Source organism: Magnolia sinica, chromosome 15 (assembly GCF_029962835.1).
Source record: "Magnolia sinica isolate HGM2019 chromosome 15, MsV1, whole genome shotgun sequence".
Taxonomy (NCBI): Eukaryota; Viridiplantae; Streptophyta; class Magnoliopsida; order Magnoliales; family Magnoliaceae; genus Magnolia; species Magnolia sinica.
In genome coordinates this window covers 66,678,695-66,696,490 of record NC_080587.1, presented here as the reverse complement: position 1 = coordinate 66,696,490, position 17,796 = coordinate 66,678,695, and the positions used below count along the sequence as shown (strand labels likewise).

Below are 17,796 nucleotides of genomic sequence, written 5' to 3'. Positions count from 1 at the left end.
CCCCCCAAAACACACAAAAAAAAAAAAAAAAAACCTTTATTACTTGTCAATCCCAGATAATTTTCTGGGATCCAGTGTTCATTTGATGTGGTCTCCAATAGGGGATTTTGGATTTGTTTGCTTGGAATATTCGGTGCATGCTTGGATGGGGTCGATGATTATGGATATTGGCTTGTGATTTTCTGTAGTAGGTGATGAAATCGGTGGCCCCTCAGAAAAGATGCCCCTTCTTTTAATAGTATAAGCGCAATGCCTTTATGTTTGCGTGAAAATGACAAGGTTTTAGATATCAATAGGCATTTCCGCTAGGATGAAGGTCCTATTGAAAGTGGATGCCTTGGTAGTTCTGGTGATTGAGCAGGAGGTTGGGGGCAACTTGTTTCCTGTGTTAGAACTAGGGCTGTACATGAGTCAAGCTAGCTCGAAAAGCTCGCTCGACTTGGCTCGAATCAGCTCGGATTGACTCGGCTTGAAAGGCCAACTCGAGGCGAGTCAAGCTTGTTTACTAAAGCTCGAGTTGAGTTCAAGCCGAGTTCGACCATGGTGTATTTCAACTCGACTCGAACTCGACTCGACTCGAAGCTCGAGCTCGAGCTCGACTCGGCTCGAGTAATATATTTTAATAATATATATTATATATATTATATTAATATGGAATTTAATATATATATATATATATATATATATATATATATATATTTAAGTTCTAAAAAAGAAGTTAAAACTTAAAAGTTTTTACTTAAAAAACCTTACCCAACCCTACCCGTCCTCATTCCCTCTTTTTCTTTCCCTTACCCTACCGAGGTAAACTTGACTCGACTTGAGGTAAACTCGACTCTACGCGAACCACTAGCTCGACTCGTAAGTTTTAGCAAGCAAGCCAAGCTTCAATGTTGAGCTCGAGGGCGAGCTCGAGCTCGAGCTCAAACTCGAGTATAGCATGGACAAGTCAAGCCGAGCTTGGCCCACCTCGACTTGACTCGGCTCGATGTACAACCCTAGTTAGAACTCCCAGCTTTAGATCCAACCAGTTCATCATTCTCCTCATGATGTTTGTGTGAAAATAACAAGGTTGTAGATATCAATAGGCATTTTCACTACGGTGAAGGTCCTATTGAAAGTGGATGCCTTGATAGTTCCGGTGATTGAGCTGGAGGTTGTGGGCAACTCAGTTTCCTGTGCTAGAACTCCCAGGTTAGATCCAATCAGTTCATCATTCTCATCATGACTTGAATATGGGGGAATTGGGTGATCTTCGACTTCATTTCTGCAGGCCAGGGCGTTGATGGTATTTCCCTAGTGACCAATGGTGGTCGTTTATCTTGTTCATTTTGGAGGATCGGAGAAGAAGAGGTTGTAGTCCCTTCTTCTGGTCCATGTGGCACTGGGAGCTTGTTATGGTGAGTTCTTAAGGGGTTCTACATCAGGTGGCAGTCAAGATGGCATTCAGGTAGTTGGTTGTTTGGGGTCAAGTCACATGGTGGGGGCTGATTGTGCTTTGCCTAGACATCATTGATCCTCAAATCAACAAGAGGTGTTGGGGCAACTATCGCCAGATCTTGTCACATCTGGCATTCAGGTAGCTGGTTGTTTGGGGTCAAGTCACATGGTGGGGGCTGATTGTGCTTTGCCTAGACATCATTGTTCCTCAAATCAACAAGAGGTGGTGGGGCAACTATCACCAGATCTTGTCACATCTGGGGTTGCTGGTTGTCTGAAGACATCTTTCAGTGTTGTAGTGTCAGGCACGTTGTCACTATTTTGATGGGTAGCAACACGTTTACCCCTTGGGTTGTGTTGTGGATGTTGGATCTGGATCCTTTTTTTTTGCTGGTGGTTTTAACTTTTCCTGGGGATGTTCCTCCTTTACTGTTCATCCTCTCTCACTCATATGGTGCGGGTTGATGGTGCTACTAACTCTTCTTTTGTTGCAAATTGAGATGGGTGGTTGGTGCAGCTCCAGAGGTCGGCATTGTCTGTTGAGATGATAGATTGGTTTTGGTGGAAGTTTCACTCGCAATACTGGTTGAAATGGATGGTAGTTTGGCATCCCCTTGTAGTCAACTAATTGGCTCCTAGGGAGTTTCAAGTGTGCTTAGGGTATTGTCTTTGGGTGATGCTGTCAATTGCCCCCACCCAACAAGTCCCTAAGACTGCTAGTGTAGTCATTAGGGGTTTTTGTTGATCGGGTTGTGGTTGGAGTTAATTTGATGGGGGAACAAGTCATTCATGGTGTCCCAGAGTTGGCAGTGAGAGGCTCTAGGGAATTCTGTTTAGAAGTAGGCTCGATCAATAGTCCTGTTGCGAGGGGCCTTGCCATTGTCCACGAGGCCTAACCTTTGTGGGTGGATGAGGTTGAAGTTGAGTCAATGCCAGTTTTTGTAAATGATTCTACCTCTGTTCAAGGATAGTTGAGGGTGCTTTAGGAGTTGCCATGATTAAAGAAAAGCCTATAGAAGGTTGCCAATATGAATGTTGTTGATATAGAAGGTGAAGAAGATCACTTTAGAACTCTCCTGCTTCAAATCGAAGCTAGGGGAAGTTGGTTAGGTCCCACGGTGGCAAACATGTTGCAAGGAAAACTAAAGGTTTTGAGATCTGAAATTTGGCATCAAGCATCAGCTGTGATAATCGAAGGGTAAGCAAGGATATAGACAGGGAAGAAAATGGTCTGGCAATGGTGGTAAAATGATTATGATCTTGTGGAATATTAGAGGAATGGGTTATGAGGATAAGAGGCCAGTGAGAAAGGATATGGTTCATTCAAACAAAGCAGATATCGTAGTGCTACAGAAATAAAAGAAGGAATTGTTATGAAGTTCCAATTTTCTAGTTCTTTGGGCTAGTCCTAGCTATGAATGGGAATATATTAATGTTGTCGGGAGGTCAGGGGTATCTTGGTGGTATGGAATTCGAGTTCCGTATCAATCCCAGTACATCTTGTTTGAGATGGTTGATAGGGGACTCGATCATCTGGTGTCTGACCATAATGTATTGCTCCAATGACCCCAATTGCAGACCACATTTCTGGGAGTTAATTGGCATCCCTATGTGTTGGGATGTTCCTTGGTGCATGGGACATGCCTTCAATGTTATAAGGCTTGGTCATGAAAAGCACAATGGTTTAGGGACTTCTAGTATAAAAACCGTGTGGCACCTTGTTGGGGTTAAGGACTAATTTTGCTGAAGCCACATCAAGGTTGTAGGCAATTAAAGTGGCGTTGGAGTTCAATTTTCTCCAATTATTTTTGAAGATAATTCATGCAATGCCATTAATTGGGCGAAATTTGGTATGTTTTTGTGGAGGAATTGAGATGCTTAGTGGCCCCATCTCTGCCATAGGATAAGCACGTGGCTCAGATGTGAACCCCCCTATTGGCATCATACACTTGGATAGCAACCAACAAGCTCGCAATGTATGCATGGTGTATCGTCGTTACACGTCACGGGGTTGTAACGATTGTAATGGCCGTTATGGAAAAAATAACCCGTAATCACTGTTCTTGCCCCCCTAACGGCCTGTTATGTCCATGGTGTGCCGTAAAGGCTGTTACAGGGCCATAAAGGTTGTTACGTAAAGGTAACAATGGAAACTTGATGCAGGACCAATGTAACTTGATGCAGGACCAATGTATGAAGCCAAATAATGAGTGAGTCGATCAACAAAATTAATTTTATTAATAAAAATCACAAATCATGCTAACATCACAAATCTCAAGATTCTAAGAAGAATTTATACATAGTTCAAAGCTAAGTAAGTTGTCAAGCATCGTCCTACATGATCATTAATTACGGAAAACTAGGATCTAATGGATGTAGGGACATCCAAATAGCATAGCGTTAGGTCTAATTCAAGGAGGAAAACCTAATACTACCTAGGGTTTGCTAAATCAAGATAAGGGAAAGTCTAGGGTTAGGGAAATTTGAGGAAGAATGAAATTAGGGCTTAATTGTTCCAATTGGATGAGAAAATTTTGGGGATTGGGTTGTAATTAAAAGCAATTAGGGTTTTGATGATTGAGTGCTAGGGAATTGAAGTGAATTAAGGGAATTAGGGTTTGGGGGATTTGGGAACTTAGGGTTAGGGTTAGGGTTTGGTCTAGGATTAAGAAGGTTTTAATGGGGAGTCAAAAGGAAAACAAAAGGGGAGGAAGGTAGTCGTACGGACCAGCCCACGGGGTCCACACGTGTGGTCGTACGGTCAGATGTGTAAGGTTTGGTTCGTAGTGGAAGGGGTTGATGGGGAAGGTCAAGGGGAAAGCAAAGAAAGGGTTTTGGAAGGCTATTGGAGGTTTGGAACAAGAAGAAGATGAAATCTCATCAAAATACCTTGAATGGAGAAGGAAAAATCAATGGTTGATAATTGGAAGTCTCGCGCTCCTGTGGTTGACGGGCATCGCATCGATCTTCGTTCCAAACCGTATGGAACAAGTCTTCACATCACATGAAGAATAAATAAAGAGCCTTTGTTGTTTTTTGAGAGAAATTCCACCATTAGCGAGAGGTCACATGCCCCCCCTCCCTATAAAGTCTCATAAACTTTTCAAAATTACAGTTTGATCCATTAGTGAAATATTTTTATGTCTTTTTTTAAATCTCTTTTCCATATTTGTAACAAGTCATTGGTTGTCAATAATGTTATATTGTTTCCTTAGATGTACGTTTCAAAAGCCTATATAAGGGCCTAAGATAAGTAGTATGAAGGCACCTTTGAATTGAATCAAATTTATGCAATTGTTCTCGGTTTGCTTTGAGTTCTCGTGCTTAGATTGAAGGTGCCTACGCTTGGGTGGATCCTTCCCATCAGCCAGCTACTCCACCCTCGTAGATGATGACACTAGGGAAGAGGCCGAAGAGACATATCAATGAGCCATAGGAAATAAGGGGGAATAGGCCTTGAAGGTTGCTCCCATCAGACCTCAACATTATATCAATGCCACATGCACGGGGTTGTTTCTCTCTTTTGAACAATTAACGCTTGGAATTATGTTAAAGTGGGTCACACCCATGTGTTTCTTGGTGTATGATGCCTGTGACATCTATTGCCTCTCTTTATCTAATGGGCATGTGTCCCACCTACCTCCAAAATCACCAATGGTTTATGGGAGTACCGAAGTAGGGACAACATCTTCCTTGTCTTGAGCCCTTGCAACTCTACGCCCATCTTGTAGCACCCCTTCATCACTAACATTTTCTAGGACACTTGATTAGTAGAAGCAGATCTCCATCCTAAGTTTACACCATCTTTGGCATAAGATTTAGCCTTATGTTGCGTCTTTGAGCCTCGCATATGCTACTCTCAACGAAAGGGATTTAGGGTTGATTTCTTTAGTGATTCCTAAACACTATCCTAGTTCCTTAATCATTTCTTTTGACTTGGGATTCCTTGCAATCACGCCGATTTCACTTTGAAGCTGAGAAGTGTCCATTATAACCATCTTTGTATCTGGTAGATTGGCCCCATCAGCATGAATGATCTTTTTTCAAGTATCTTGTCTGACGAGATTCCTGATTCAACTATTGACCATCGGTACAAGCCATATAGAGATACGATTGAGAATTCTTCCATCTTTACGCCCCATTTGAGACAAACCCAATATGATCTCTCTCCATTAGAGTAATGTTTCGATCTTATTAAGAGCACATGTCTACTTAAGGACTTTTAAGGTTGCTGATGTTTAGGAGTAGGTCGGCGGTAACTACTTTATTTCCTTCTAGCTTTTACCGTTTTCACTATCCTATTTTGATCACTTTGTTTCAGGGGAATGGGATCTCTTCTTCCCCTCAATATAGTGCTAGAACATGTTGCAACAATGTACTTGAAGGATCAAGATCCCATGGCTAGAATCTCCTCTTGGTTCTCAACTTCTTTCATAGATTCCCAAGAGCCACTAGGGGTTTTTCAATCTCCTAACATCGCACGGATAAGGTAGTAAGTCTTCCCATGTTTCCCTGCTCTACGAGTCTTCGGCCCATATTCTACGATGTTTACTTTAATCTTTCTTCCCCACACACCTCTCCTGTGAATGCCTTCAATCGCTTCCTTTACGTCCACCCTGTTATCAAATTTGACAAAGGCAAAACCCCTGATGTTTCTCGACTATCGTTCAACCGGGATTGTTGCCTCCATTGTTCAGAGTACCCCTGATATCATCTCCATCTCCAACTTGGCGATTCCGATAACATTGGTAGTATAAGAAATTCCAGGCATTAGTGATGTATCGCCAAGTATCACCAATGTATCGATATCACCAATGTGTATCACCAATGTTTTCGACTATGTAAATTCTTGGTGTTGCTTGTATTGCCAATGTATCAATATCTCTAATGTATCACCAATATTCTTGATTGTGTAAATTCCATGTGTCACTTGTGTCGCTAGTGTATCAATGATATTTCGAAATATTGCCAATGTATCGATATTGCTAAAAATCTGTTTATTAAAAAAATTCCATGTCATTTTTTTAATGGGCGCATGGTTGTATGCAGTGATCCAATTGTCGATGATATTATCATTAACGCAACATGCGCGATATCGAGACCACATTCTTTCATTTCCTTTCCAGTTGTTGACTATTTCTCGGCGTAATATCATGTATCGTCGATGTTCTAAAATACTGATGTTTGGATGAAAGGTTGGATGGTTGTATGGATAGATGGGATAGTTGGACTGATTTCTTACAACATGAAATGCTTTTAAGCCCCCCATTTAACTTTCGATGTATGTATTTATTTATTATTATTATTTTTTGCAATTTTTGATTCCTAAATATGTAAATATGTGTATTTTAGCATTTCCTGAAGCTTCACTAAAAAATTCCACCGCTTTCCCCATGTATGGCCCCCTGTTTCCCCGCATTTCTGGTTATCAGCGATATTATCAGTGATATTGATATTACTTTTGTATCACTGACCAATGAAACTTGCAGTGATACCGATACTTCAAACATTGGACTTGCATCAACAACCTTTTTGAACTTCCTGAAATGGTGTTTAAACTCGTCGAGCCTCAAGTCAGCAGGATAGGGATCCACAAAAAGCTTTGTTCTCACCCTACGAACATCCTGATTCCCCTTTGTCCAAACCTCATTCCATTCATCCAGCTCTTCCATCTTCCTTGTCAGATCAAAACTTAACAAAAATGGACATCATGCTTAGGGTGTTTGGTTTTGCTTTCGGGTTGTATTCTTTTCACACTTTTTGTGAATTTCTTTAACAAATTGACGTTATCTTCTCTAAAAAAAAGTTCAATTTTGGGGTTGGGTATTCTTGGAGTTTATAATTTTGGTGCATTTTCCTAATCTTTAACTTGAAAAGTGGGCAAATGCTTGAAGGATAGGCATTGAGGTGCCTTTATCTCACCTTTTAAATTTGGAAGTGCACAAAATTCTTCTAGGATAGGCATGTAGGTGCCTTGCCCCTTGCATTTATTTTTATCTTGAAAAGTAGGCAAAACGCCTCAAGGAGGGCATGTAGGTGCCTTTTCATAGAATTTTAACATGGAAAGTGGGCACAATACATGAAAGGTAGGCATTTAAATGACATTACCTTGATTTTTATCTTGGAAAGTGAGAAAAACACACAAGGATATGCATTTTGGTGCCCCTAATGAGAATCTTAACTTGAAAAGAGGTAAAAATGCATCAACGATTGGCATTTTGGTGCCCTTATACTGTTTTTATTTTATTTTATTTTTTAAACCAGTTTCTTATTTTATCAGGGATATGCATTTTGGTGACCCTAATGAGATTCTTAACTTGAAAAGAGGGAAAAAATCCATTAAGGCTTGCCATTTTGATGCCCGTAACCAATTTATTTTTTATTTTTTATTTTTATTGTTAACTAAAAAAGTGGGTAAAAAATGTCTTAAGGATACACATAGATTCTTAATTGGAATAGTTAGCAAAATGCCCTAGGGATAGGCATTTAGGTGCCCTTACCTTGATTTCTATCATTTCAAGTTGGCAAAATGCCTCAAGGATTGGCATTTGTTGCTCTCAACCAAATTATTCAAAATCGGTTACGTAATGGTCATAACGGTTACACGTTATAGGGCCGACATGGCCATTACAGAAAAAAAAAACAAGCCGAAAGGCCTCGTAACGGCCCTATAATAATTTTTTCAAAAAATAAAAAAGGGCCGTAATGGCTTGTATCATAACGGTAGTGATGGTGGCCGTTATAGCCATCGTTACCGTTTTCGAACACCTTGCTCTCAACATGATTTTTAACTCAAAAGAGGGTATAATGCCTTAAGGATTGGTATATTGGTGGCCTTAACCAAATTTCTATCTTGAAAAGTGGGCAAAATGCTTCACGGTCTGGCATGTGACTGGCATTTTAGAGCTTTTACCCAGTTTTTAAACTTGAAAATTGTGCAAAATGCCTCAACGATGGCTTTAGGTGCTTTAAAATAAAATTTTAACATAAACAGTGGGTAAATGCATTGGGGATAGCATTTAGGTGCCCTTACCTTGATTTTTTTCTTGAAAAGTGAGCAAGGTGGCTCAAGGATTGGTGTTTTGGTGCCTTCAACCATATCTTAAACTTGAGAAGTGGGCAAAATGCCTCAAGGATTGGCGTTTTGGATCCTTTACCAATATTGTTAACTTGAAATGTGGACAAGAGGCCTCATGGATTGGAATTTCAGTGCCTTTATTGTGATCTTTAGCTTCAAAAGTGTGCAAGATGTCTAAAGTATAAACATTTAGGTACCCTATCTTGCTTTTTCTCATGGAAAGTGGGCAAATGGCCTCTAGGATAGGATTTTAGGTGTTTTTACGTTGTTTTTTTTTTTCCTTGGTAAGTAGGCAAAATTTCTCGTGGATAGACGTTTGGGCATCCTTTGGAAAGTATGCACAAATGCTAATGTGAAAATATCAATTTGAATAAATCCCTTTTCTTCTTGAAGGTGAAACCACAAAAGATTTCTTCACAAATACAACAAAAATGTAAAAAATAAAGGACTTGTATCCAACAAGCTACTTGCTACTATGTTTGGCAACACATACCAAAAGGGAAGCAATAAATGCTATAATAGTGTTTTAAATAGCCAATAGCGTCTAGCATAGCATTCATCTCTATGAAGTGTTAAGCGTAAAGCTCAATGCTACTTCTAGATTTTTAATTAAGGTTGTGCTTGGTTATGCCAAGTATCATGAAATTTCATGATATTTTGCACCAAATTAGTATGGTTAGTAATGAAGTTTCATGATATTTGGTGCAACTAAACACAAAATAATAGGAAAAATAGGCAAAGATGAAGTACAATGGCAAAGAAAGAGCAACATAATTGATTTAATACTATTTACTTATATTATTTTACTAAAATCATTGAAAAGATTAACTAATTTTTATTGAAAATTGAAAAATATAACAAGTCAATGAAAACATTAATTGATTTTAATGTTTAATGGAGAATAACTTGTAGCGTAAGCCACATAGCACGTACCATAGGGGTTATGTAGCGTGTTACATGCGACTTAAGTTGTTTTCTACGCAGTATTGAGGCGAAGCTACGCTATGCATTGTAAGTTAGACACTGCATAGCGAAGCTATTTAAAATACTAACTATAACCAGTGTTCGTATTATCGGTGAGAAATAGATAATACCGTCGACGTTAATATCGCTGTCGTCGGCGTTGCGACACTGAAACTCACTTCTTTCATATCTCTTACAAATATCGGAGAATTTTCGAAGATTTTATCGTTTTCCTGATAATTACAGTTGTCAGTGACAATTCGCTATAGCTACCTACCCTATCATGGGCTATGCTGTAGCCAACAACCCATTTATAAGATAAAAGGGCAAATGTTATTGGACATGTCAAGATTGCATAAATACTGAAAAAAATTGGAAAAAAATAAAAAAAGGGTGGAAAAACTTTTAGATCCATATAAGAGAGTTGATTTCGGTACTTGCCTGTTTGAAAGTAGCATTTGGTGGGCCAATCGATCAATCGACAGTGGTGTGCCATTCTTACGTAAGTGCGAAAAAATCTTCAATTCTTTTTTCTTCGAATAGATGATAAATTTCAAATCCAATGGCCATTTTGGCGAAGAATCTATGAAAATCGTTGTTGTTTTTGGATATTTTGAGAGGATTTTAGGGTTTTGAGGGTTCTTCGAAAGGACATGGTTCTGGAAGGATCGGAACCCCCTTTTCTGTTTTTGCAAATGGCTTCCTGAAGTAAATGACTATTAATCTGGTCCAGAATGCATATTAGGGCCACTGATCTTCTATCAAATCAATCTAGAACTGCTGTGCGGTTCAACTCTTCAATCTAGGTGGTTGGATGGTCCAGATCCTTGATTGCCATCTTTTGATGGGCTCAATCCTTGTTTGGCTAGCTTCTATGGCCTAGATGTATCATATATTTATCTGTCTTTTTTTTTTTTCTAGGAAATGGATGTAACCTCTTAACATAAGATTTGCATCAAATATTATTGACTTCACTTCAGTGACATAAATTCACGTTGCTAAAAGTGCATGATAAACTTTGGAAACCATTCATGTTCCTCATGCCCACCTGTTGTGATGCCATTGTTTCTAGAGACTTTACGCATTTGGAAGTTACTATATGTACATCAATTGGAACGATCATTGGTTAAGATAGCCATGGCACTCAGTTCGGCTCTTTGCCTCATTGATCTCATTTGTCTTACACACATGCGCCCGCGCCAAACACAAATGCTCTCATGGGAATCGGTTCTCATGGTAACTTCGTGAGAACTTTTGACACGTGATGTGGGCATAAAATTTGGATGGTCCACTAGATGAATCACCTCATCAAAAACCCCCAAGGCTAACTTTTTGGCCTGATTTAAAAATCTGGTGGGCCATAGCAAAGTGAAAATCTCTAGGCCCTTGATTTGCCTCTCATTTTGTTCTGGCCCACTAAAATTTTGGATCAGGCCAAAAAGTTAGCCTTGGGGGTTTCATGAAGTGACTCATCTAGTTAACTGTCCGGATTTTGTGCCAACATCACGTGTCGGAAGTTCTCATGAAATTTCCGTGAGAACTGGTTCCTGGGTGAGCCCCCCTCTCTCTCTCTCTCTCTGTATGGTTCTATGCGGTCGAGCTCATGGGAACTTCCCATGAGGTCGAGCTGTGTGGGCCCCACCGTGATGCGTGTCGAAAATCTACCTCACCAGTCAGATGCAACATTCCATGGTGGGCCTCGGGCTTAAAAATCAAGTCAATCGATGACTTTTGTCTGCCACACGACATACAAAAGTTGAGAGGGGTCACCCTCCCATTAAAACATTCATAATCATTTGTTGGGCCCACCGAGGTGTGGTTCACAAATCCAGCCCATCCATTAAGTGCGTCCCACTTGGATGGTCAGACCAAGTTTCAGATGCATCCAAAATTTAGGTGTGCCCCACCAAGTGATTTTATTTGTTTTAGGCATGTCTTCACATGATTTTAGATGGTATGGTCCACCTGAGTTCCGTATATGGATGATTTTTGGGATATCTCATAATTTAAAGGGGACCGTTCACATGCACGGTGTTGATGTTCGACACGAATAACGGTGGGTCCCACACTGCTCGACCTCATGGGAAGTTCCCATGAGCTCGACTGTATAGAACCATTTCCCTATATATATATATATATATATATGCTTCTGTTGGACCTGGAGCTTTTAAGAGGTTCATTGATCACATTCCTCTGTTTTATATTTTATGTATTTTTTTCCCCTATTTTCCAAAATCACATTCACAACTCCTGAACCAGCAATTGTACTGGATCAGACCAGATTGGATGACTGTCTGGTTCAATGATGGTTTCAGTTTCAATACATTGATGGTGTGTACTCAGTGGATGAATCACCACCATTTAAGAAATTTTGGTTAACACAGCATTATGGCCCTTTAATAAAAGAGAGGAATATGCAGAAAACTTTAGTGGATGCTGATTACTGAAGTTTTGCATATCTTTACTCTTGTATATTTTGGCTCCAAGTATAACTGATGTATTGATGATTTAATTTATTTTGCTTGCTCTTCGTTCACAGCCTCCTTTGATTCCACTGGCTGCACAGCAAATGTTGGGAGCGGCCCAAGCTGATCAGAAATGAAATTAGTGGCCCCATAGCAGGGATGGCTTTCTCGCTTTAAACTAGGTAAGAATCAACTTCTTTTTCTTGATAACTGGATGCCGATCAGTACTTTTTATCTTGGATTGCATCTTTAATAGGAATTATATAGTCCTTGGTCCCCAAGGAGATGTATAGTATCCTTGGGCCATGACCTACATGTCAGTCATGCAGTTGGGTGATCGGGAGCATTGAACTAATGGGTCCTCCATGGATGGACCTTGGCTGGAACATTTCCGAGATGGATAGTTCTTACCCTTTGAGTCAGTTTCCTGAGATGGTGAAGAGAGACATGCAACAATGGTCCACATTCTTGAGGAAAAAAAAAGGGCCAAAGTTGGTTGATGTCCCGTATCTTCCAATTTCGGAGATTCTTGGTGCATGATCTGTTCCTGCTAATCGTGTTATGGATCACTGAATTCTGGACCCAGATACAGGGTCTCAGTTTCTAGTGATACTATTCTTATGCTTGGGCTGGGGATCATATTATTTGTCATCAGGTACTTTGAATGTCAACATATTTGAATGGAGTGGGATGTCCGTTGTGCTCATTTCTTTAATTGAAGAAATGAGCTCACTTGCCATTCAAATAGGGCTGTCAATGGGTACCCAGGTCTGTGGGTGCCCGAGGGATCCAAATTTTTTGAGATCCATATGGTTCCACCAATTCACTGACCCAGTTAGAAATTGTTTTGGATTCGGTTCAATATCAATCCTGTTAAAAAATGGGTGGGTCGGGTTGTGTCTACTTCGGTATAATATGCGTAGCCGGCTACCCTGGTCAGTTATAGCAATATATCATGTATTATTAATAGTGATATGCTCCAGTACTCTCAGAGCACTATGAGTTATTGTGCTCCTAGTTAAAATTGGGACATCTAGACTGTCCAATCCACTAATCTAGACCACTGATTAGATCCAACACACATTCAATGGGTTACAAACATCACACCGATCTGACAGTACTTTATTCAGCTGATCTCAAATACCAACACTGTTCAGTACTTTATTCAGCTGATTATGGACCATTTTACCAGTACTTTATTCAGCTGAATATGGACCATTTGTGTATTTCTTTAAAATACCTATTTTATGGCCAAATATAGAAAAAAGTGATGTAGTTGGTCCATTCATGGTCGGAAGCAACACACCAATGGCTTAGATTGTTGAACTAGGATATCCACTTCCTTGTTGCTATGTCCAAGTGCACACGTGTTGTGATGTTAGTAAAGAGAGGAGAGTAATAAACAAGAAGTAGAGAGGGCATAATTGGAAACAAGAATTTTTTTAAGGGGTGGAAGGTATTTTGCTTTTCTTGTAGGGTCTAGTTGGGGTTACTTCATTCAGTAGGGGGCTTTGGTGGAATAAAAGCATAAAAAAGGATTGGTTGGGGGCTTAAAACACTGAGAGGGGGGAATTGGTCCTTTTTCCCTATATTATATTAATTAATCTAACTAATATATTGTTGTATAACATAATTACTTAAATATTAGAACTTATGAGAACTCTACCTGGACTCGAACACAACATGAAGCTGGAACCCAAAGACTTGACGGGTAGCTTGATTAGATTCAGATCTGTGACTTTGAATGTGGGACTGGATTTGAACCCGCGTCTGTTTACATGTATGCCGATATTGACCCATTGACAGCCCTACATTTTATCAAGCCTGATGGACTTTCACTATACTGCTCGATGTGAAATGAGGTTTCATTGCTTTCCAAACAAATAATTGAAGTGGTCCCTGTTTAAATAAGGCATGGTTGACATTTGTGGATTTGATTCTTTTTTGTTGTTGCTGCTTTCTGTTGCTGTTGCTGCATGATGTGGTAGCTCGGTCTGGTTTTATGGGTGTTATATGATAGGGAAGTGAATTCATTAGCTTCATCTTTCTTTTTTCTCTTATTGTGCTAGGGAATGAAGTTTGCCGATTGTATGTGTGGGACCCACATAATGGTTAATCCCCTGTATGGAATTTGTCGACTCCAAACAAGACCATGTCTTTTGAAACATTTTAAGCTTGCTTTCATGATCTCAATCATGCGTGCAGTGTGGCTTTTTGTGTTCGTTTATGCTTCTTCATTGGTGCGGAGTTTCAGGCATGGCATGAATATTGAGTCTTGTTACCGGCAGTTGTTTAAATGAGATGCATGCTAGTGTGCTCCTTTGCAATGCTATTTCCTGAATGGGCAGGTGGTGCATGTCATCAGTGAGGCTTGGGCGTATAGTCATCCTAAACTTGCTTTTTCTTGAAGCTATCATTGCATTAATAGCATGTGGGCCCCCTCTATGATATGTTGAGGTGCTACTTGATACCCTGGTGGAGCACGAGGCATGCACTCAAATGCTGTGCATGTTGAGTACTTGTACATTAAACCCAAATCATGGGCGCCACTGTGATGGGTTTGTGTCCAAAAATCAGGTTGACCGGATGATCCCAACCTCTGACTGATGGACATTTGTTTGTTGAATTTAGAATGTTGTCTGTTGCTCATTGTAGCTGTCATTTTGGCAGCCACTAATTTGACAGTTACAATGGTCCACCTACAGTTGGTCAACAGTTCAGACAGTTTGGGTGTATTTATGAGCATGGATCTTCACTCTGCTAGAGTAATCAGTATTCCCCCTTGGGCTTGGCTGAAGTATCACTGTTAATACATGGTAAATGAATATCTATTGTATGCATGGCTGTATTACCACTTTTTTAGTGCAGAATTATTGGATGCCTACACTGGTGGTGGGCCACCCCCCAAAATGTTGACATTTGGACGATCCTGTGTGTGTGTGTGTGTGTATTTTGGCTAACGGTTGGACGATCCTAATGTTTGTACTGATACATTGCAAAAGTAAAAAGAAGCATGGGTGAAAATAACACTTGGGCAGGCAGCATCATCTGACCAATAGGTACTTTTGGGCTGGGAGTCTGATATGTGGGTGACCAGAAATATAGCAATTGTTCACACCCAATTTATGAGAGGTATAAGATTGGTGGTTAGGATCTTCAAATCTGGGGATTTTAGCCCATCCATGGTCTGGATTACTGAGCCATGGCTGCACTCATATTTGAATTGAAAACCAAAGTAGTGTAGAAGATCCTGTAATCGAACTCACATTTCCATATTCCGAGGATTGAATGGAAGATTGTCAAAGTGATGTCTGCAACTGCTGTGATGATCCGGTGTGAAAATTGCTGATTGGATCAAAAATGGCAGTTGGTTCTACTTCAAACAGTTGGGTGATTCTGAATGAGAACTATTAAGGTGAGGCTTTTCTGAAACAGGTCTGTAACTGAAAAAGGTTTGTAATGTACATAGCAACGAAATTATTTTGTTCACATTTCATTACAATGCGAATACTGCCGCCATCAGAACAGCAACAATTGTAGAGACGGTTGTGTTGGAAACAGTGATTATGGTCGTTGATTACATTAATGGTGGCATGAATTCAAGTTGGCATGCAAAGAAGGAAGAAAGCTTCTACAACTGCACAAGTCAAGTAAAAAATAAGCGGCTGGATAGAAAGCTCAAAGGGTGAATTTTTTACAAATTGGAATATCATGAAGAGAATTTTGGAATGCATTGTGAGATAAATTCATATTATGGTAATTACAGGAAATGACGTTTTTGCATGAATTTCATTGTTCTGAAACTGTCTCAACAGGATTGGGAGATTATCAGCTACTGATAATGGAAGTTAGAGAAGCAGGTTGTGAGTGTTAAACCTACCTCCAGGGAACCAAAAGCGACGTAACTGTTGATGGCTGATTTTGGATGTGTGCTGTCCATTTGTTCTGTGGGACCATTGTTAACAATGGTGTCGAAAGCTTGCTTGGTCAATGATCCTAACATGTTGTTCCCTACTTTTTTTAAAGGGCGTGTTTGGATAGCACAAATTCCATTGAAATCAATGGAAATGGAAAAGGTTAATCATTGGTGTGAGAGTTAGAGATGTTTCGTATGGCAAATAGGATCATGGGATTTAGGGTTTAGGGATTTAGTGTGACAGTTAGAGATGCTCGTATCGCAAATAGGATCATGGGATTAAGATGCGTTGGGATTAAGATATGGCAAGACTCTAGCCAATGGATTTGGATTTTGTTTTTTATAATGGCCCTAACCATTTATTTGATAGGGCTCCTCTTGGATTGGGATTACCTGAAAAATCTTTTGGATTGAATATTTCATTCTTTTGATAATATAATGGTGAATGCTCGTGTCCAAAGCAAAATAGTTGTATTATCAGTGTTGAAATAATCCAAAGAAGTGTTTTTATTTTTTTTGACATTCCACTATCCAAAGTGAGACTCGGGGAATTAATGGTTGTCCCAGATTCAAAATCTGAGGTCCTGACCATAGTTCAAAAATCTAGAAATTCGTGACGATTTGAATCTCATTCCCCACCAAAATATCCATTGAGGAGCTGAGTGACTGGATTCAGCTCCCTACCTTTAATTATTTGTTATAATAAAATATTCAAAATTCTTTAATTTTAATAAAATATCCACACAAGAGAGTTGTGTCGATTCATTGGAGCCACTGAGTCAACCTGTCGAGTTTCTGAGGCCAAGCCTAATACCAACTTTCCTAGTGACGCAGTGCTCCGAGTCCTGAGTTGAGTCAAAGTTTTGGAACTATTATCTAAAACTGTATTTGAGCAAAACATAACAAAGAAAGTGACGATATTACCAAAAAAAATTTATTATGCTTTTTTATAGTTTGAATTTTTTTGGCATAAGAAAGAAAAAAGTAACCATGTAACGCTGGACTACATGTATCCAAACATGACCTAAGTCTCTCTCTCTCTCTTTACACACACACACACACACACACACACACACACACACACACGGAAACCCTCACCTGCGAACCAGTTCGTACGTACTAGGTACGAACTTTTTTGAGAACCCATCATACGTGATGTGGATCCAAAATCTGAACCGTTCATGTGAAGCAGCACCTCGTGAAACCCCCCGGGCCCAAGTTTTACTTTGATCTAAAACTTTGATGGGCCATGAATGATGAAAACAGTTTCCTCCCTTGATTTTCATTTCCCTTTGCTATGGCCCAGAAGAACTTTAGATCGGGGTGAAAGTTCTTCATATGGGGTTTCACGGGATTCCACATCACATGGACCGTTCAGATTAGACACCCATGACACGTGTGCAAAGGTGCGCACGTGCGCAGGGGAGCATGACTCTCTCTCTCTCTCTCTCTCTCTCTCTCTATATATATATATATATATATATATATATATATATATATATAGCCCTATGCTCAGCCGAAACCCTGCACGGCCCAACTTTTACCCTGATCCAAAACTTTGGTGAGCCATGGCCAAAGAAAACAGTTTCCTCCCTTAATTTGCATCTCTTTGCTATGGCCAACCAGAGTTTTGGATGAAGGTTAAAATTCTTCCTCGAGGGTTTCATGGGGTGCCGTGTCACGTGGACTGATTGGATTTTAGGCCATGACACGTGTGCATGTGTATAGGTGTGCACATGTGTAGGTGAGGATGCTGTCTCCATGGGGGATGGTACTATGAGGTTCCCATGAGGTGGAGCTATGCGGGCCCCATAGTGAAGTGTGTCCAACATCTACCCCATCAATTAGATGCACCATTGCATGGTGAGCCACGGGCTTAAAAATCATGTCAATCCATGAGTTGGGTGGGCCACCCCACATACAATTGTTGAGAG

General features: G+C 40.0%; 1 long non-coding RNA gene across 1 annotated transcript; it reads left to right on the top strand.

Annotated features, from left to right (window-relative positions):
• Nucleotides 1-11,685: 11,685 nt before the first annotated feature.
• Nucleotides 11,686-14,830, top strand: LOC131227070 (uncharacterized). The gene is made up of 2 exons (XR_009162053.1): nt 11,686-12,128; nt 14,016-14,830. It is a non-coding gene; the product is annotated as an uncharacterized LOC131227070 (long non-coding RNA).
• The last annotated feature ends 2,966 nt before the right edge of the window (nt 14,831-17,796 follow it).